Raw genomic sequence first — 21,584 nt, 5'->3', positions numbered from 1 at the left:
TTCCCAGTAGCCCATTAAGTTACGAATCCATCATCACATTGATGAGACCATATCCCTGGTGATCCAGTCATCTCCCCTCCCCCTGCAGTTCTGAACCCCGTTGTGAGGGAGGTCAATCTTTGAGTACAGGAATATCAGGAGAAACATTCCAGATCCAAATCTAAATGATACAGCGTATAGGAAGTCTTGAGAAGTGATCAATGGATCTCATGCGCCTTTGAGGGAGTTTTGTTGGAAGAAAGCAGCACAGTTGGGATGCAGAGGAAATGCTCATGTCACCAGTGGGTTCCATCTACTGCTTTTCTGCTGCAACCCATCAATGCCTCAGCAACAGAGCCAGCTAGCTCACTTGCAGAAAGAGTTCCTCTTCTGGTGAAAGTAGATATGTGTGGTGTCTGCTCATCCTTTGAGAAGTTTCCAGCACCCCTGGGGCCCTCAATGTGGAGCTCAGGAGTAGAGCCCAGGCTAAAGCTAGGGGACTCTGGGGTTCATCCCCAGCACTTAACATTTAAAAAGCACACATAGAAAGATGAACAAAAGTCTCCTGACCAGAATCCTTGTGCCTACAGCTTTTCTAGGACGGAGCCTGATCCTATGAAGTCGTGTCATTATGACGTCATGCCATTGTGACGTAGAGGGAGGCAGCTGTGGCCATTCAGAGTGGCCCCAACAGGCGCAACGAAGAGGACAGGAAGTGGGCTCACAGGAGATGCTTGGTTCAGATCCACACTCAGAGGCTCTGGAAGACGACACCATTCATGCATGCCACCTTGCCATGTGGGATCCAGCTCTCCACTTCCACTTCTGGGCTATCAGGAAGCTGTTTCCACTTTCCGCTCCTCAGTTGGCTTCTCAGGTAAAGATGCTGATCAATAACGGTGACCATTCCCTAGGACCATTCTAGAAAGTAAGGAAATCCCATTTTTAAATTTATGAGTGCATGTTTGCTGTACTGGGTGTTTATATCCCTTGTGTGAAGTTGGTGCCTGCACGTAACACATCTTAATTTCTTGTCTCATCTCTTTCCCTCCCTTCATATCTCTTGATCCCTATCCCTTGGACAAAGAACCATCCCCCTACTTCCTTTAAGTTGTCTTTTTATTTTGCTCTTTAATTATACTGTGGTTTTCTCATTATGAGAATCCATGAGACATTTACATCTGAAACTGTCTGAAACCTTCTGTGCTATTGATGGAAATGTACGTGAGTGCAGCCACCATGGAGACCAGTATGGAGATTCTTCAAAAAGCTAAAGCCAGTCATGTGATCCAGCCATTTCCCTTCCGCATATTTTCCGCCAAAGAGTTAAAGACATTGTATAACAGTGGTCCATGTGTATTTACACTGATAACGGCACAATTCACGACAGCTAAACCTTGGAAGTCGCCTCTTTGGCTATCAGCAGATGAATCTTTGAAGCAAATTTGGTGTTTATACACAATGGATTGCTACTCTTCCATAGAGAAGGACAAAGGACAAATTTCAGGGTTTTTTTTTTTGTTTGTTTTGTTTTTTGGTCATTTAGAGACAGGGTCTTGCTATGCAGTTCAGGCTGGCCTTGAGCTCACTTTGCAGCCCAGGCTGGTCTCAAACTCACAGTAATCCTCCTGCCTCAGCCTCCCAAGTGCTGGAATGACAGGATAAAATTTGACTTGCTTGTAGGCAAATGGCTATACCTTGAGGCCATAGCAATGTTAAGTGAAATAAGCCAGAGACTCAGGCTTAAGGCTGGTTTTAATAACTAAACACAGCTTTGGAGTAGGAGGTTACATCTAGATGTATCATAGCTCTTCCTGCCCCAGGATGGCTTCTGCTCTCTGCACAGAATCTGGCGTGACCTGGAAACCTTTCTGATCATCAGACTATGGCTCAGAATGGGTGGAGGGGAGGGAAGGTACTATGCCACCTCTATGCATTGGCAGCACCAGCAAACCCCAAGCGTCAGGAGGGCTAAAGGGGGGCAAGCCTGCTCTCCACGCTGTGGAGCTGACTTAGTCTCCTTCTCCCTGCCATAGTCACTGGGGTTAGAATGAGAACTAAAGAGGAAAAAAGACACAAAAACAATGACCTTTTCAGGTTTTGTTTTGTTTTTGTCTTCTGTTAAATTTAAAGCTCTTGGCAGACAGTCCTTTTCCAAGAAGAATCTTTTCCATGCAGACCTAAAACCATAGCTTGTACCCCCTATTGACACTGAGTGGCTTTGCAAATTCATACGCCGTTCTGATTTCCATAATTTGTCCTTTAAAGAGTGCCTGTGTTCCTTTGCTTAGTGTTGGAAACAAACTTTTCAGCTGCCTTCAAGACCAATTTGTGGTTCCAAAGTCTTTGATAATGCCGGAGCTAGGTTTCATTATACTTCTGTCTTCCAGCCTTCAACACCTGCTAAATAGTTTTATTTGTAGCCATCTGGAAAACAACTGTACATGTAGCAGGGAAATGTTTTAAGTAATTTTTTTGGCCATTTATTCCTATTGGAGATTGATAGTCTTTCAACCCAGCTAGAACAGTGCTAAAAAAAAAAAATTGATAGACCGAGTAGCTAATTAAAAGTAGGTGTCTGCAAAGGCTCATGATTAATTCATGATAAATGTACTCTGCATTCATTATTTTTTCTTAATTTTCTGATAAAAAGTGGGAGTCTTTCAGTGGGAACTGAAATATCTGTTCCTAAATACCTAATAACAATATCCATTATGTTTCTGCAACATAAAGCCGTCCTCCTGAGGGTACTGTAATGTCTAAACATCTCAGAATTCAGCATATTAAACTCTTTCCTCCCCTAAGTGGAAGAAGAGTTTGGGGGTAATGAAGAAAACTCTCTTATCTGGTGTCTGGATACCCTAATTTATTCCCCTTCAAAAGAAAAGAGCTTAATGATATTTTGTTTTGTTTTGTTTTTTTCTTTTTTATCAGTACCTGGGATCAAACTAATGACTGCCTGCTTTCAAGGCAGGTGCTTATGCCGCTGAGCTAAACCCCCAGCACAGAGCTTAATGATATTAACAGATATCTTTATTAGAAAACAAAAGAAAATGTCATTTTTCTAAGATGCCATTTTATTTGGAGAAATCTGTCAGGACTCTCTTGGCTTATTAGCCTTAAATATCCTAAGGCAATTGTGGTTTTTTTAATCTTTTCATAGCTCCATATAAAAATAAACTTCTATAAGGTTACTGGATGGAGCAAATCCCCATGGAGAGGAACATTTTAGTTTCAATATATTGATCCCAAGTACAAAACTTAAGGTTAATAGCCAGGGGGCTGGGGATTTAGCTCAGCCGCATAAGCGCCTGCCTTGTAAGCAGTCAGTTGTGAGTTCAATCCCTGGTACCAATAAAAACAAAAAAGGTTAATAGCCAGACATGGTAGTGCATGCCTGTAATCCCAGTAATGGGGAGGCTGAGACAGGAGGATTGCCATGAGTTTGAGGCAAGCCTGAACGTGAGACCCTGTCTCAAGAAAGGTTAAATAAATAAATAAATAAATAAATAAATAAATAAATAAAGTTATTGTGTGGTTGTGTCTCAGAAAAATGAAAGATGAAGGGGGAAAAGCAGGCAAATAGCAAGAGAAAAATAGAGCAACTACTGTTACTATCAAGGTGTCTTGTGCCCTTGTACTTGCTGTGAGGTTGTAGGAGCGATACAGAAAATCTACATAGTGCCTGTTATTTTGTTCAGTTTGAATCTTATCCTAGGAAATATCATACATATCCCTAACACAGAGCATTATGTAAAAACAACTGTGCAGGATTCTTCTAGAAGAATCAATGTCATGAAAGGTAGAAGAAAAAAAAAAGATCCTGAAATGATGCAGGATTCTTTCAGATTTGAAAAGATTTAAGAAATAGAACAACTGTACCCTAATCTTGACTGGATCCTAGGTTGAAAAAAGAACAGCTTGAGTAATTATGTGGGGACTCTGTGGGAGTTTACTGAATCTATGTTCATTTTACAGTGGTTACACTGGTAATATATTTACCAAAAAGTCTAGGAGTCCTATGCTAAAGTATTGGGCGCAGGAACGGAAATATAATTTATGCAACTTTGTATAAAACATCACAAGTACTGAGGGAATAGAGCTCAGTGATAGAGCACCTGCCTACTATTCTATAATTCTGAATTTGATCCCCAGCACAACTAACCAAACACCCAATCAACAAAAGAAAATCCATTATGACACACATGCAAATATGTGCCTTAGTTTTCTGTGGTGGACTGATGTAGAGAAAGGTGGTATATAGATGTATTTTCCTGAGCATGTACACACACAAGTACCTGTAACTGTTGGCAGAAGGAAAGAAGGGAGGGAGGGACATGGGCAGACTGGAGGAGGAGGGAGGAAGGAAGGAAGGTGAGAGGGAAGAAATAAAGTTTCCTGTATGTCTTTGAGGTGTTGCCTGGGATGGAATATTGGGGATGGAGAGAGAGACAGAGAGACAGAGAGAGAGAGAGAGAGAGAGAGAGAGAGAGAGAGAGACAGACAGAGACAGAGACAGAGAGACAGACAGAGAGAGAGAGAGACTGAGAGAGACAGAGACAGAGAGACAGAGAGTGAGAGAGAAAGACTGAGAGAGATAGAGACAGAGACAGACAGACAGAGAGAGACAGAGACAGAGGCAGAGAGAGACTGAGAGAGAGACAGAGACAGAGAGACAGAGAGAGACAGACAGAGAGACAGACAGAGAGAGACAGGGACAAAGAGACACAGAGAGAGACAGAGACAGAGAGAGACAGAGACATAAAGCGAGAGAGACAGAGACAGAGTCAGACAGAGACAGAGAGAGACAGAGACAGACACAGAGACAGAGAGAGACAGAGAGACAGACAGAGAGACAGACAGAGAGACAGAGAGAGATAGACAAAGACAGAGACAGACAGAGACAGAGACAGAGAGAGACAGAGAGACTGAGAGAGACAAAGACAGACGGACATAGAGAGACAGACAGAGACAGAGAGACAGACAGAGAGAGAGAGTGGGAGAGAACGGGAGAGAGAAGAAGGAAAGAAAGGCAAAGACAGTTTATCCTGGGAAAGGGCAGCAAATCTCCAACTCTGTGCCATCTTTTGACAGAAGGAAGGGTGTGGCCAGGTTGAGCTATGAGGAAGTAGATAAGGAGGTAGATAGATCAAAGAGTGTACAGATAGATACATAAGTAGGTAGATAAATAGATAGATAGATAAATAGATAGGGTAGATGGGATTAGGTACGTAGGGGAATAGGTAGATGGATAGTTGGGTGGACAGATGGGCAATTGTATGATTGGGTGGACAGATAGGATAGATGAGTAAGTAGATACAAAAATAATAGATGATAAATTGGTAATGTCAGTTGAGGAAATACATGGATAAGTGGTTAGGTGGATGAGTGAATAGGCAGAGTGAAAGAGTATAGATCAGTAGATAGATGAGAAAGAGAGGCACAGATGGACAGATGACTGACTGATGTGCACTTAGGACAGAATAGATGGATAAGCAGGTAAATAAATGATAGGTCAATGAATGGATAGACAGATACTTCTTCTGTATCCTTGTAGTTTCCATGACACAAGTGTTCAAGAGGCAGCAGTGTTTATGCTGAAGTTATCTGCACCAATACCAAAGGCTTTTCTTCAAGAATACTGTCAACATAAGGAGTCAAACCAGTTCTGTGGGATTTTGTTCCTCAGACTGTCTGTCATCTACAGGCATTTTTATTGTCATATTTTGTTGCTGTTACATGCATCATCATAACACCTACTGTGACGAATCAGAATGCTTTTCATTCTGGTAAAGATTCACCTTCATCTCCACTCTCCTGGTTGTGCTGTGGGAAGAAGTTTCTTCTCTGAACCCCCTCCGTTCCCCATCATGATCCATCCAAGAATTGCCAGTACACCATGATGCTTGGTTATGGTATTACTGGCACTGTCACTGTCTTTGAAGGACTGTGGTGAGGGTTTTATGCATTGGTCTCTGAAGATTGACTTCAGTGCTTCCCATCCCTGGTGGATGAGTTTCAGAGACATAGGACACCTACAATATAATGAAATGACAGGGAAGAGGTTAGAGACATAATCTTAAATTCACATCTAGATAAATGCATGTCAGAGTACCCGGATGAAAGGAGCCCCTGCGGTCATGACTGGTTCTACTTTTCTTGAATTTCCCCTGGATCTATTTTTCTTGATTTCCCCCATAATCACCAGAAACCTGGGTGCTCCTTTTGTTCTGATTCCAGCTAAGGAAATCAAACTATTGATAAAGATCCCAAGAGTATGCCAGCTCCAAGCGTTTGGGTCTGTGGTGTACTTTTCAGCGTCAACCAGACTTTCTTACCCAACAGAGAAACTGACAAGATGGGAAATCTGCAGTTAATTCATTTCTCTGCAAGTATTTAGTAGGCCTTTACTGTGTGCCCAAAGAATAAGGGAACTCAGAGAATTTGTCTAAAAAGAGAACCTTATCATTATTTCTTTCTTCTGACTATGTGACAAGGACCAGCTGCACAGAGATTAGTGCTCACTAAAATGAAGTTGTCTAAAATAGAGTCTCTCCAGGCCAACTGTAAGCCAGGGTTCAATTTTCTTTTTATTCCCATTAGTACAAATTACCATGTTTGTGGAGCTTCTTAAATGTCACAGTGATAATGCCCTCCTCTGTCTTCGGAAATACAATATGACTAAATGGTACACTACAGTCGCTCTTCTGATTATGAAAACAAGGAAAACTTTTGATAAAAACAAGAACATATAGCATGAAGAATTAGAAAATCTACAGATGGTCCAGATGTTCGCAAACTAAAGAGAAACAGAGTCATGGCATGTTTCCTGTCAGTCATTTAGATGCTTGATGACAAGTGTCTGTACTGAAAACATGCATACCTATATTCATACATGTATAGTTTTTTTTAAAAAAATAGTTTTATAATCATGTTGCCATTATATAGTGCTGGCTTTTCCCTTTTCTGCATGAAAATCATGCCACACAGTTTTTCTACATGGTGAAATCAAGAATATAAAGGCTGCATTATGTCATATCTGGTAATTGACTTACCAGAAGTCTCAGCTCTCCACCGATTTTCTAAGCCATGTATGACTATCCTGAGGAGGGGATGGGTGTGTGTTTCTCAGCATAGTCATAGGATAAATTGCTAAAAATGGGAACCCTCTGATTCCATGAGTGCACACATGTTGAGATTCTTCGTGGTCATTCTCAAAGAACTTCCCCAAACTCCGTCCACATTTGCGTTTTTGTGAGTATGGGGCAAGAGTGTCTGTTTCTGCCTTTGCCAAATTGATAGTTTATGTCTGGAGATTTCTCAAAAAGTTGGGACTGGAAATCCCATTTATTTCAGCTATTCCACTTCTAGGCATATTCCCAGAAGAACTGAAAGCATCATACCACAGTGATATATGTGCACCTATGTTTATAGCAGCACAATTTGTAATCGCCAGATCTTGGAAACAACCCAAGTGTCCATCAACTGAGGAATGGATAAAAAAGTTGTGGTATTTCTATACAATGGAGTATTATTCAGCTATAAAGAAGGATCACATTGAGATATTTATCAATAAATGGGCGCAGCTTGAGACCATACTCATAAGTGAAATAAATCAATCTCGCATGTGTGAATACCGAATAGTTTCCCTAATGTAAGTAATGATTCAAATATGTGGTAATCATGATTCCCCATTAGGTGGCCTTGAAGCCTTATAAAGTTTTCACTCATTAATTAGAAAGGCTTTATTCTGGGCTTCTTGATATGGAAATATTTGAAGCTAGAGTATATGAAGTTTTATCCAAGTATTTCAAGGAAAAAGACAGACAGTATGGTAACTACTATTAAGTCAGGTTATATGGTGGTGAAGTACTAGGTTGCTGAAACAGTCATGCTTTGACCTCTATTGTTATATTGTTATGTCCTGTTTTATCTCAATCTCCCCCTTATTCTTTAAAAAAAATTATTTAGTCATTTCTTATGTTTGTCTTAATTAAAGAAAAAATTTAAAAAATTAAAAAGAGAAAGAAACAAAATAAAAGCATGGAAAAAAAGGGTAGAAATAATACAGAATTACAGAAAAATAAACAGTAGAAATCACCAGTTGATAAATTACATATTGTCATCTTAGAAATACTTGTTCAGGTTACAAACTTAAAGCATATAAAGTGACATTCAAATAGTGACACTGCAAACAGTTCTGCTCAGTGATCCAACAAAAACTTAGTAATATGGTTATCAGTCCTGCACACTTGTTTTTTTATCTTAAAGGGGGTAAGATTAAACATATCAAAACAGAACAAGACAGTTCAAAAAGAAACAATTTAAAGAAATACAGATTTCAAAGCAGGTCCACTGGAGATCTTCACAGTCTCTCTAAGTGTCTCTAGTTTTCTTCCAAATAGTTGCCCCCCTCCTCACACACATTGAATAAATACTATATGTTATAGAACTAATCAAATAATTACAGGATGATGAATGCTTTTTAGGTCTTCAAGATCTGACATTGGGGAAGACAATGACTATCATAGTGTCTCTCATTGTCTTCGTAGTAGCTTCCCTTATCTTCACGTATGCTGAAATTGAACTTAAGAGACTAGACTAGCATCACTCTGAACAGTGAATAATAGTATTGCTAGACTTTATATCATAATGCTATAGAATTAGCACTGGGTTTGTTAGTGTCTCTTCTTCAGAGTATCTGTTCATTACATCTTGCGTTATATAATCTGTTCCCTTAAATAGTTTAAAAAATTATTCCCATGTGTGAATTTCTACATGTATATCTATCTTCTCTGTATTAAGTTGATAGTTTAAAAATAACATTTTTATAGCCTGTCAGTTTTTAATTTTAATCCCTCAAGGGGTTGAGCAGTTTGCATACTTATAGTAATTTAAATCGCTTATTCATAGTTTTCCTGCTGTTTAAAAATATTAGAGGTTTGAGTTTTTCCTCATCAATTTGTCCTTTCTACCTGCCCACCAGGCTCCTCTTTCCTTCCTCCTGCCTTCTCTCTCAGCCTCCTTCCTTTTTGTCTTCCTTCCTCTTTAGTTTCTTATAACATTCTTCTCCAGTTTATGTTTAAGAATAATAGGGATGAAAAATAAATTGAGATTTTGGGACTCCTGAACCTCACCATCTGTGTGCAGAGGAAGGGCTGGGCGGATCTGGGGCACCTGCATCCGCCTCCCTGTGTATCTGGAGGACTGTGGATATCTCAGCAAGCAGGGGAGCCTTGCAGGTTCCAGAGGCCTCATGGCCTGCAGTAAGTGCTCAGTGCACTCTGCCCAAAGCCCAGACTATTTGTGACCCTCCAGGCTTCTGGGTACAGTGAAGTGGATAAGTGGGTTTGAGAGATCTACATCCGCCTCTCCATTCCGGCTGTGCTTGGAGAACTGTGGAGCTTCCAACAAGCAGGGGGGCGCACAGTGTCCCTGAAGCCCAGCTTATCTGGAACTATGGAGTTCTATTGGTTCTACAGGCCTAGGGGCTTGGGATAACTGGGTGCCAGAGTCTCAGGAGCTGCGAACGGAGAAGAAGATTTCAAATAGACCATGAGGAAGCTTTCAAATTTCTGAAACACAGAAATACAGGAAAATGACAAAATGAAAGACCAAATTACAACCTCAAGTCTCCAGCCCATCTCAAGAAACTCTAGGAGCAATGTATATAGAAGAAAATATATGCCATTCATCTCAAATATCAGACATAATAGCTACTGAAATTAACAAGAATCTTCAGGAAGCTTTAAAGGAATTCAAATTTGAAATAATCTCCCAGGTAAAAGAAGAAATGATAAAAGAAATGAAAGAGATTCTGAACATATCTAAAGAAAACACAGTTAAAAAAATGGAGGAACTAAACAAAAAGATAGAATCCCTCGATAAGCAATATAAGAAACAAACAGAATACATAATGCAGATGCATAGAGATATACAGGAAATGAAAAAACTCCACTGAAAGTTGTAAAAACTGCCTCAATGAAAGTGAAGATAGAATTTCAGACTTTGAAGACAGGATTGCAGCTAGTGAACAGGAAAGGAAAGATCTTTTAAAAATAACAAGGGATCAGGAAACAACAATTCAACAACTGCAAGAGGATTCAAAGAAAAATAACATAAGAATGATACGGATTAATGAAAAAGAAGGGGACAACATAAAGGATATCAAGAGGATATTTAGAGAAGTAATAGCTGAAAATTTCCCAAGCATGAGATCAGAAACTGACATCAGGATCAGTGAAGCATATAGAATTCCAAATAGTCATAACCAAAATAAAACTACACCCAGGCATATAATAATCACCATCCCAGAAATCCAACACAAGAATAGATTATTAAAAGCTGTCAGAGAGAAAAGACAGATCACTTATAAAGGAAAACCTATCAGAATCACAGCAGACTTCTCATCACAAACAATAAAGTCAAGAAGAGCATGGAGTGAAGTATTCCAGATCCTAAAGCAAAACGATTTCCAACCTAGACTGATGTATCCTGCAAAACTATCATTCAAAATTGATGGTGAAATAAGATACTTCCATGACAAAGAACAGCTGAAGAACTTCATGAACACCAAGCCAACCTGGCAAAAAATATTGAGAGACCGTTTAGATACACAAAGGAAAAAATCACTAAGCAAAGCAGATAATTAAACTGAACAGAAAGATAAAGATGCAACAGCAGAGAGATAACATGTCAACAATAAACCAGCATTTAACAGTAATAACCATTAATGTAAATGGTCTCAATGCACCAATCAAAAGAAACAGACTAGCAGAATGGATCAAGAAACAAAATCCAACCATGTGCTGTTTACAGGAAACTCATCTAACCCAGAAGGATACTCACAGACTGAAAGTCAGAGGATGGAAAACAATACTTCATGCAGCAGGAATCCAAAAAAGGCAGGAGTAGCCATTCTGTTTGCAGACAACATGAACTTTAAACCAACAATGTCCAAAAAGGACAAAGAAGGTCACTACATACTCGTAAGGGGAAAACTCCAAGAGGAAGAGATAACTATCTTAAATATATATGCACCAAACTCTGGAGCACCCAGTTATATAAAACAACTATTAACAGAAATGAAACCTCAAATTATCAGAAACACAACTGTAACAGGAGACCTTAATACGCCATTGACACCAAGGGATAGATCAACCAGATAGAACATGAGCGAAGAAATAACAGAACTGAATCACACCTACAAGCAAATGGATTTGATAGACATATACAGAATGTTCCACCCAATAACATCAGAATACACATTCTTCTCAGCAGTACATGGATCATTCTCTAATATAGACCATATATTAGCTCACAGAACATATTTAAACAAATGCAAAAGAGTTGAAATCATCCCTTGCATGTTATCCAATCATAGTGCTCTGAAATTAGAAATTAATGATAAAAGATACTGCAAAAATCCCACAAACACATGGAAACTGAATAACACACTCGTGAGTGATCAGTGGGTCACAGAAGAAATTAAATAAGAAATTAAACAATACCTGTAGAAAATGAAAATGCAGATACAACTTACCGGAATCTGTGGGATGCAATGAAAGCCGTCCTCAGAGGAAAATTTATTGCACTGAGTTCCCACATCAGGAAAACAGAACGAATACAAATAAATAACAGCTAGAAAAAGAAGAGCAAGTCAAGCCCAAAGCCAAAAGAAGAGAGCAAATTATAAAAATCAGAGCAGAAATCAATGCAATAGAGACTAAGAAAACAATCCAAAGAATCAACGAATCAAAGAGTTGGTTCTTTGAAAGAATAAATGAAATCGATAAGCCCCTAGCCAACTTTATTTTAAAAAGGAAAGAAAAAGCTCAAATTCATGCAATAAGAAATGAAAAAGGTGAAATCACTTCAGACCCAATAGAAATAGAGAAGAAAGAAAATGGCCATTCTCCCAAAACTCTTATACAGATTCAATGAAATCCCAATAAAAATACCATCAACATACCTTATAGATCTAGAGAAATCTCTCCTAAAATTCATCTGGAACCAGAAGAGACCTAGAACAGCAAAGGCAATTCTAAGCAGCAAAGGCAAGGCAGGAGGCATCACAATCCCTGACTTGAAGTTATACTACAAAGCAACAGTAGTAAAATCAACATGGTATTGGAATCAAAACAGAGCTGAAGATCAGTGGAATAGATTAGAAGAAACAACCACAACTACAAACACTCAACCACCTTATCTTTGATAAAGGAGCCAAGCAGGTTCACTGGAAGAGCAACAGTCTCTTTAATAAATGGTGCTGGAAAAACTGGCTCTTCATTTGCCGAAAACTAAAGCTAGATCCATGTCTATCACCATGTACTAAATTAAAATCTAAATGGGTCAAAGATCTGAATATTAAAACAGAAACACTAAATCTATTGGAAGACAAATTGGGTAGAAACCTTGAAGACATAGGATTAGATAGAGAATTCATGAACAGGACTCAAACAGCACGGGAAATACTTCCCAAAATCAATAACTGGGACCACTTCTTATTAAAAAGTTTCTGCATGTCAAAAGAAATCTCCATCATAGTGAAAAGAAAACCCATAAACTGGGAAAAGATTTTAGTGAACTCTCTCTCAGATAAGGGACTCTTGTCTAAAACATATAAATAATTCAAAAAACTCAGACCCCCAAAATTCAAAGATCCAATCCAAAAATGGGCATCTGAGATGAATATGGACTTCTCAGATGAAGAAATACAACTGGCAAATAAATATATGAAAAAATGTTCATCATCATTGGTGATTAGAGAAATGCAAATTAAAACCACACTGAGATGCCATCTCACTCCTGAAAGAAGGGCCACGATTAAGAAAACCAACAACAACAAATGCTGGAGAGGCTGTGGGGAAAAAGGAACTCTCCTACACTGTTGGTGGGAGTGTAGACTGGTACAACCTTTGTGGAGGTCATTCTGGGGATTTCTCAAAAAGCTGGGATGGAAGTCCCATTTATTTCAGCTATTCCACTTCTAGGCATAGTCCCAGAAGAACAGAAAGCATCATACCACAGTGATATATGTGCACCTGTGTTTATAGCAGCACAATTTGTAATTGCCAGATCTTGGAAACAACCCAAGTGTCCATCAACTGAGGAATGGATAAAAAAGTTGTGGTATTTCTATACAATGGAGTATTACTCAGCTATAAGGAAGGATCACATTGAGATATTTATCAATAATTGGGCGCAGCTTGAGACCATAGTCATAAGTGATATAAATCAATCTCGCATGTGTGAATACCGAATAGTTTCCCTAATGTAAGTAATGATTCAAAAATATAAAAGTATGTGGTAATCGTGATTACCCATTACGTGGCCTTGAAGCCTTATAAAGTTTTCACTAATTAATTGGGAGGGCTTTATTCGGGGCTTCTTGATATGGAAATATTTGAAGCTATAGTATATGAAGTTATATTCTAATATTTTAAGGAAAAAGACAAACACTATGGTAACTACTATTAAATTGAGTTATTTGGTGGAGAAGCACTAGGTTGCTGAAACAGTCATGGTTTGACCTGTATTGTTATGTTGTTATGTTCTCTTTTATCTCAATCTCTCCCTTATTCATTAAAAATATTATTTAGTTATTTTTTTGTGTTTTTTTTAATTAAGGGGAAAAATTTTAAAAAGCAGGATATATTATAGTTACATTTTTTGATTTCCTATTAACTTGTTTTGAAGTCCTGTAATACTCCCACTATCATGTTTTGACTGATTAGACTCTGTTCTATTCTGTATGATAGTATCAAGTTTGAAGGTATAGGAAACTACTTTGAAGGCATTAAGATTCACTAAGGTGCCCATTCTGGTTTGACTATTATCTCCTTTGGACATCCTGTAATGTTTAAGTTTTATTGGTCTTGTTCTCTACTGTTTTACCTAATACCTAATGAGATAGACAATTCTTTTTAAGGAAACAAGAGACATTATGGTAACCATTGTTGATAACCTTGTACTCTGTTCTCATATCAGGTACTATGTCTATCCTTGGTTTTGACTGACAGCTTTCTTTTGCCATATTTGACTTTATTCTCTTCAAAAAAAAGGTAATAAGAACTAAGGGAGTAATAATACCCCAAATATGTAAATTTTGTTGTAAAAAAGAGAGGGAAAAAAAGTGCTCTAAAGGATACAACTGCAAGTGTGTTTAGGGGTGTTAAATAGATGACCATATTAATGTTTTTGGTTGGATCATTGAACACAACTGTTTGCAGTCTCTCTGTTTGATTATTCACTTTCCATTCTTTGATACTGTGACTTGAGCAACTATCTCTAAGAAGATAATGTGTAATCTTTTAACTGGTGATTTCTTACTTTTTTTTTGTAGTTCTGTATTACTTGTACCCTTACACTGCTTTGTTTTGTTTTGTTTTTTCTCTTTTTCCTTTTAAATAAAATTTTAAAAAAAGAAAAATAACTTGCGATCATAGGTTTTAAAAGAACACAGATGAGACACTTAATACATTCACCAAGCCTTATCTCGCCACAAAAGAAAGACCTCTCTAGCTTTGGGTAGCAAATGGTTTGCTTTTATACCCACTGTGTTCATTTTCTATTGTTGCATAACACGCAAGGGCTTATAAGGTACACACCACAATGTTGTCTTCCTGCCCATGTGGGTAAGAAGTCTGTGCAAGGGGTGACTGGGATGCCCTGCTCATGGAGTCTCCAGGCAGAAATCAGAGTCTCAGGAAGTTCCCATGTTCCCCTGAGTTTCCAAGTGTGCCTCCAAGTCCAGCAGCTACAGGTAGGATTCAGTTGCTTATGATCATGGGCTAGAGGTAGTATCTTGAGGTCAGTTGCATAATTTTCCACTTGACCGCACACAGGCTTGCTTTTGCAGCATTCTTGCTACTGAAGCCTTGGGCCCCTTTCAGCTTCTCCAGAGCCACTCATGACTCCTTGGTCAGCACCTCCAAGGGAACCACTTCCTTTATAGCTGCAGACTTCTTAGATGCCATCTGGAGGTTATCTCTATGAGTTTATGAAGTGATGCATAACTTCGAAGCGCTCATCTGATCACATCAGAGCCCAGATAAATAATCAATGAATACAAAATCAACTGAAGAATCAAGTGATTAGAGAAATGGACTCCACTATATCCCAGGTGCAGCCACTGGTGGATTTTAGAGGATGCATAGAGAGGGCCACCATATTGCTTGCAATATCTCAGTCTTATGTGCTGTACTACTTAGAACTTTTTGGGGTGGTTTCCCCTGCCCTTTGGCAGCAAGTGGTTCTGGCTGCTGTTTTACTATGTCACAACATAGGCATGTCTTCAGGTCATTCCAGTTTCTCTGTTCTCCAGCGACACTATCTTTTTTGTTAATGTTTGTGCGTTTCTTTTTAAGTCTCCTTTACACTTTAGAATATTTGCATGATGGTGTCATTTGGGAGATGGACCTGATGGGTACACAGGAAATGGCTTCGTTTTGTGGGTCCTTGGTAGACACACCCCAAGGGTAACTTTATGCTGTGTGTGTAGTGAGCATGTGTGTTGACTGAGGTCACCTGCATAATCTTCTACTTGGCCACATGCAGGTCTGCTTTTGTAACACTTGGATTTTTGATTGTTGGATTCAAGTTGCTCAACCTGCTTGCTTTTGATTTTGCACTTTCTTGATCTAACGGTTAGTTGTTCTAAACAGATAACTCATCTGCTAATCCGGCAGGTAATCCCCCTGACGTAGCCAGAGTGTTATCTGTTTATCTGTATGTGCACGAATGCACGGTAATGATTTCCTTTTTTGCTGCAAATGCCAAGGAAGTGTACTAAACCGATAGATCCCTTGCTAACAAGTGCTGTGACTTAATGAATCACGTGATTGAACTGTGACCGTCATTAAGTGAAACACTTGCTGATAAAGTACCTGTGCATGCGGTTGCTCTTGCACATGATACCATGGGAAATCGTTTTGAATGGCGTCCTGCTTTGTTAATGGTGTGTGTGTGTGTGTAAAACTGTTACCCATCTCTTATCTTAGAAAATGTTATGGATTAAAAACTGGTGGTCAACTTAACGCCAGAAGAATTAAATTACCATGGTGCTGAGTGTAGATGCTCCACCTGAGGAAAAGTTGCCAGCATAAATAGAGACTTGGAGAAGGAGAAGCGAGGCATTGAGGCATTGTGGGTTCTCCTACGAGTTGCTGTTTGAGCCGTTGGTTCTGCTGGAGAAGCTCTAGTCTTCAGATTGAGCATTGCTTCCTGGTTCCAAAGGGGCAGATATGTGCTGCTTAGTCTCCAGGGTGAGCTCATCATGTTGGTTTCCTGGCATGTACCTGACTGTGCTTATAGTCAGGGGCGCTCCGGACCTCTGTGTCGCTGAGGATGGCTGGGGTGCTTTTCAGGGCACTCCTGGTCTTTGTTGTGAGTGTGGCTTCTCGGCTCCAGTGTAGAACCCTCAACCTTCCAGCACAGCTCCTTCACTCCGCTGGCATAGACTTTCTGGCTTCCACTGATGACCTTTGGGCCTTCCCAGCACAGATTCACAAAAAAGACTGGCATGAGTCCTTCTTGTGGGCTCTAGACCTCCAATTGGACTCATGGGAGGTGTTATCATGTGCTCTGGGTCTTCATCTGGACTCATGTGGGACAATGCTCTGGGATTCAGGCCCTTGACTAAATATTCTGTCTTTAGTGTTGTGGATAGATTTCCTGCATTTCTTTGTGTTAACTGTGGGTGACCATTATAAAAATAATATTCTACCCTCCATGTCCTGATTCTAATTGTTTTCTGCACAATCCCCGACTACAGCAGGAAATAAGCTACTTACCACCACCCATCCTCCCAGGCAGCTCCTTCCATTTTTGTGTGCCTTATCTAGCTTTTGCCCTTTTCATTAAGCGAAATGCTTGCAGGTCAATGATTGTCAGCTCAGGTGGTGGTTGGTGACCTTAGCACCTTGTGTTCTTATTGTGTAAGAGATGCACCCAGTCCTACATCATAGACTGTAGGGTGATTGGAGACTGGGACAGCACAGAAGAGGCTGACATGCAGGCATGACTAGGTTAGTTACCAATGCACTACTTCCCACCTGCACTGGCTTTTCATTCCTTTGACGTCCTTCTCCTTCTTCTAAATCCCCTTCTGGTTCTGCTCTTTTACATGTGCCTTTTCTTTTGTGGCAAGAGTGCTGTTTCAGATGCTAGAGACTTCTTGGCACGTCTACCGCCATACTACCCTGAATGTGCCTGATCTCATTTCATCTCAGAAGCTAAGCAGGGTCGGGCCTGGTTAGTACTAGGATGGGAGACTTCTTGGCACCACTGGGAAAGTGGCGGCTCATTCAGAGATGGCTAACATGCTCACGGCAGAGGAACCACAGCTGGTGATTCTGGGTCATGCATGTAACAGACCCATGGAAATCTGTTTCTCCGTCAGGCTGGTTCAGGTGTATTTACCACTGTGACAGAGTAATAGCTGGAATTGTCTGCCTTACAACCTAGCAATTAAGCAACTCCTATCTTGAGGGAGGAATCTGCTCACGCCTGTACCGGTTTTATCAAAATATTGTTGTTTGAGTGCATCTGGCCTCCCAACATGCAGCACAGCCCCAGTGCAGGACCCAGAGCTGGGATCCGGCCATCCTTAGGGTATCTTTCAGGAAAGTAAGTTTTATCTCATGGGCATATAAAACTCGACAGGGGTTCCAGCTCTGTGAGTCTGCATGTGTCCCCAGCACCCAGACTGTCCTGGTGAGTTCAGTAACAAAAGCCGAAATGAGACACCTAAATGGGTTAAGGCATTTTTTTGCAAGGCAGGCAATGCCCTGAGTTTAAGGGCTGTGAGCTTCTGCACAGTTGGACGGGAAAGGGTTTTCTTTTAGGGGAGTAAACAAGGCTAGGAAAAGTGGAGTGTGGGGCAGAAGGATGAAAGTGAGACCTCAGGAGACAACAGGTCAGAGGTGTTCCCGAGGACAGCCTGTTACTGCATCTCATCACCCTAAGGATCCTCCAGGCTCAGAGTCCTGGAGGAAAGAGAGGAAGAGACACAGCCTCCGACCCTGGGGGGATCAGGGTTTCAGCAAATCACTTAGGAGACAAAGAATGAGAATGTGAACCTGAATTATCTTGGTACTGAGTAGACAGGGGACACTGAAGGACATTTCCTTAGCTACATGACAGTTGTTTTTTGCAGTCAGCATCTTTGCAGGACACACAGGGTGAGAGATGGTAAGGGTGAAGTGTCTTAGTGTCACTTGTAAAGCATCAGAATGAAGACTACTCAGGACCATCACCATAGGTTGGGGACCACTGCAAAAGGTTTTGGAGTGGGAGGGAGATACGGGCCTCAGTTCCAAACACAGAATGAGCAGGTGAAGATTCATAAGCAAGGAGCAGGTGGGATCTGTGGGTGGAAAATTCCTAAGTAGAAGCATCAGGTGTGAGGGAGAGTCCAGCAGAACCAACCCAACAGGATTCATCCTGAAGATAACAAAGCAAAGTCATCAGACATGGCCCGGAGAGGAAGTCATCAGTTATTTGTGGTGATTGAACTTCCACCGTGGGCCACAGTGGAGGATAAGGAATTAATAGTGGGGTGATCATTGTGGAGGGCGAGACATGTGGCCAGGGGCTGGACTGATCAGCCATGTGAGGTGTGTGTCTGGGAAGTTGTTCTTACTAAATTCAACAAGCTCTCTAGAATGTGTTTTGCACTGATGTGTGCAAAAGGAGAAAACTTAGGAACGTGATGTTTGGTGAAGCAAATGTTTGTCAAAGGGGTTTCTCAGTGTTCACTGTTTTCCAAAGTCCGAGTGGGCTGGTGAAATTTAACCACGCCTGTGCTGTGATGTCCACGGCAGGGTGTATTTTTCTCTTGGTGTTGGTTATGGATGAGCCTTAAGAGAGAAAATGCTCAAGAAGGTCAGCTGAAGACGGATGCTTAGGCTACTGTGGTTACGGGGAAGCGACACCTCCTGGCCATGAGATTAAGGAGAGCTGTAAGGCCCATACCTGTATCTGTGGTCAGTCACTGATGCAGGAGAGTTTCTCACCATGGTCTGGAGATTTCCAGATGACACAGCCACCTCAGCTCACATGCAACTTTTGTAAGTCTTAAGACAAACTGCACTGTTGCCAGAATGTACTGTCTGTATGAAAGAGAAATATGGTAACTGCTGAGGCTAAATATATGTATAGGAAGAGGAAATGAATCCTCTAGACCCCTGTGCAGCCTGGCATCTGTCCCTTAACTGCATCTGTCTCATCCTGCTCTTAATCTGTCTTGTAAGAGCACAGACAAAATAAAAGTATCTCATTCTCATCTTTCATGCAAATTGGACCCAAAGGGAAGGATGACCCCTGAGGAATTTGGTTCATGTGACAGTCCAAATCTTGTGAACCAACAGCTGAGTAAAACACAGTTTGTCCTCACATGATGAGCTCTAGGCAGGGTGAGGAAGGTACGATGCATGTCTTTGGGCAGGCTTGCTTCCAGTGGCAAGGCTCCTCGCAGGAATGTGTTGAGACATTCTCACTGGTGCAGATACTATGGACAGAGGGGAAAGAAATTAGCTCTTAGTTAATATCTTCTGCATCGTTAGATCTCTTTCCCCAGCAATACTGGTGGAAGCTGAAAATGACTTAAGTTAAGAAAATGTATTCTAAACTTGTTTTTTGTATATGGATAGCTGACTGAATGGATGGATGGATGGATGGATGGATGGATGGATGGATGGATATATAAATAGATGAGAAACAGGATAGAGGGATGGATAGATAGATAATTAGATGATGAATATGGATGGTTGTAGGATGAATATAGGATGGATGGATACATAGAAAATAGTATGTAGACAGAAGAGAAATAGAAGTTGAAGAGATAAAATATGAGAAATGTGGATAGATAGATGGCTGATGGATGGATGATAGATGGATGGATGGATGATAGATGGATGGATGATGGACGGATGGATGATGGATGGATGGATGATAGATCAATGATGGATGAATACATAGATAAGAAATAGAAATATGAGGAATGTGGATGGATGGATGGATGGATGGATGGATGCTGGATGAATGAATACATAGAAAGATAAATATGTAGGTAGATGAAAAATAGAAATAGAGATACAAGAATGAGAAATGTGGGTGGATGGATGATGGATGGATGGATAGGTAAATGAATATGTAGATATATGAGAAACAGAATAGATAGATTGAAAGGATGGATTAATGTATACATAATGAAGTAAACATAGGTGATAGATGATATATAAATAGTGATATATGGTTGACAGATGGCATGATAGAAAAATAGAGGTAGTGTGGTGGATAAATGAGAAATACATATAAAAACAGAAATAAAAATATATATAAATGATAGTGGATATGCTAGAAGATGGATAATTTGATAGGTAAGTAGATACTAAGAAAATGAAAGCTATAGATGGCATATTTATGACGATTGTAGAAATGTTATGTGATGGGGAAGGTTACAAGTAGATAAATAATACTTTTGATAGCTGAATAGAATATAGATAGTAAATAATGATTGACAGATGAAAGAAATACTGATAGCAGATACAGCTGAAAGAGATGGTAGCGCTTTTTGTAGATTGATGGGTACTGATTTATCCATGCCGAGAAAAGACTGTTGAGGGCACCCTTCTGGAGGCTCGGGGTCAGGATGGCTTGGCCCTGATGTGGTTCCCAGGCCTGGTGACCTCTTGGTGGTTGTGTGAGAGGGCACCAGTACCCTTTATCCCTGAAGCCAGAGCTGCTGCATGGAAACCCAGAAGAAATGGAACTGGGAAGAGTGGGAGAGCTGGCCCCAGTGGCCACGTGTTCTTCCAATGTATGTCATCCCGTACTGCTTCCTTTAATCTGTTGCTTGGTAATTTCCATTGATTATAATGATTTTCTGCAATGCCTGGCAGGAGAAGGTTTAGAAGGGGTTATAAATAGGGCTCATTAGGAAGATGCATGTGGCTTTTGTGGCTGTTTCAAAACATTTCAGTGACCCCTAATTCCATTATGTTGCCGAATCATCTTCCTGTCAGATCTGTTTACTCTGGAGAGCTCCCACACAGCCGGATGGGTAAACCAGAAAGCCAAGAAGTGTCTCTAGAATCTTGGCAGTGAAGGACAGTTATGCATGTTGGCTTGGGGGGCTGCGTGTTTTGCTGGTGTTCTTTCTTCCCAGGTACCCTGGTGTTTCCATTTGTGCTTCATGCTATCTTAGATGTTTAATTTGGATCAGTTGTGGTCAGAGAGCTCTCGTGAGATCTTGGTCTCAGTTCTGGGCAGTGACTTACTCTGGCCTCTGAGGTGACCACAGAATCCTTTCTGAATTTTACAGATAGACATTTGATTGTGTTCAAAAACAAACAAGCAAAATCCCTCAGGTTTAGACACCTCTCGTGGTGTTTTCTTCTTCGGGTAAATTGTGTCTAATTCTGGAGTAACTAACTGTATCTGTAAAACTGCCCTTGTGGGATTGGGGATTGAACTCGGGGCCTTTGCACCGCATTACGTAGGATTTGTATCAACTATTTTTTGCGTGCTTTTTATTTAGAACGTTGTACTTGCCTTTGATGTTTGTGTCTAGTGAAAGCTAATAACGAGCGTTCATTATTTTC

At 40.4% G+C, this 21,584-nt stretch overlaps 1 long non-coding RNA gene across 1 annotated transcript in view; it reads left to right on the top strand.

Annotated features, from left to right (window-relative positions):
- LOC111754799 (uncharacterized) overlaps window positions 1-21,584 on the top strand; it is a 69,792-nt gene that overhangs the window by 31,935 nt on the left and 16,273 nt on the right. Inside the window, exon 3 of the long non-coding RNA XR_010045365.1 lies at window positions 570-856. This is a non-coding gene — a long non-coding RNA (uncharacterized LOC111754799). The remainder of the gene's footprint in view (window positions 1-569; window positions 857-21,584) is intronic.

This window comes from Cavia porcellus, unplaced genomic scaffold (genome assembly GCF_034190915.1).
Source record: "Cavia porcellus strain 051 isolate PalLab524CR breed Dunkin Hartley unplaced genomic scaffold, mCavPor4.1 scaffold_33, whole genome shotgun sequence".
Taxonomy (NCBI): Eukaryota; Metazoa; Chordata; class Mammalia; order Rodentia; family Caviidae; genus Cavia; species Cavia porcellus.
Note: the sequence above shows the minus strand (reverse complement) of the source record. Positions and strands in the feature narration are given on the sequence as shown.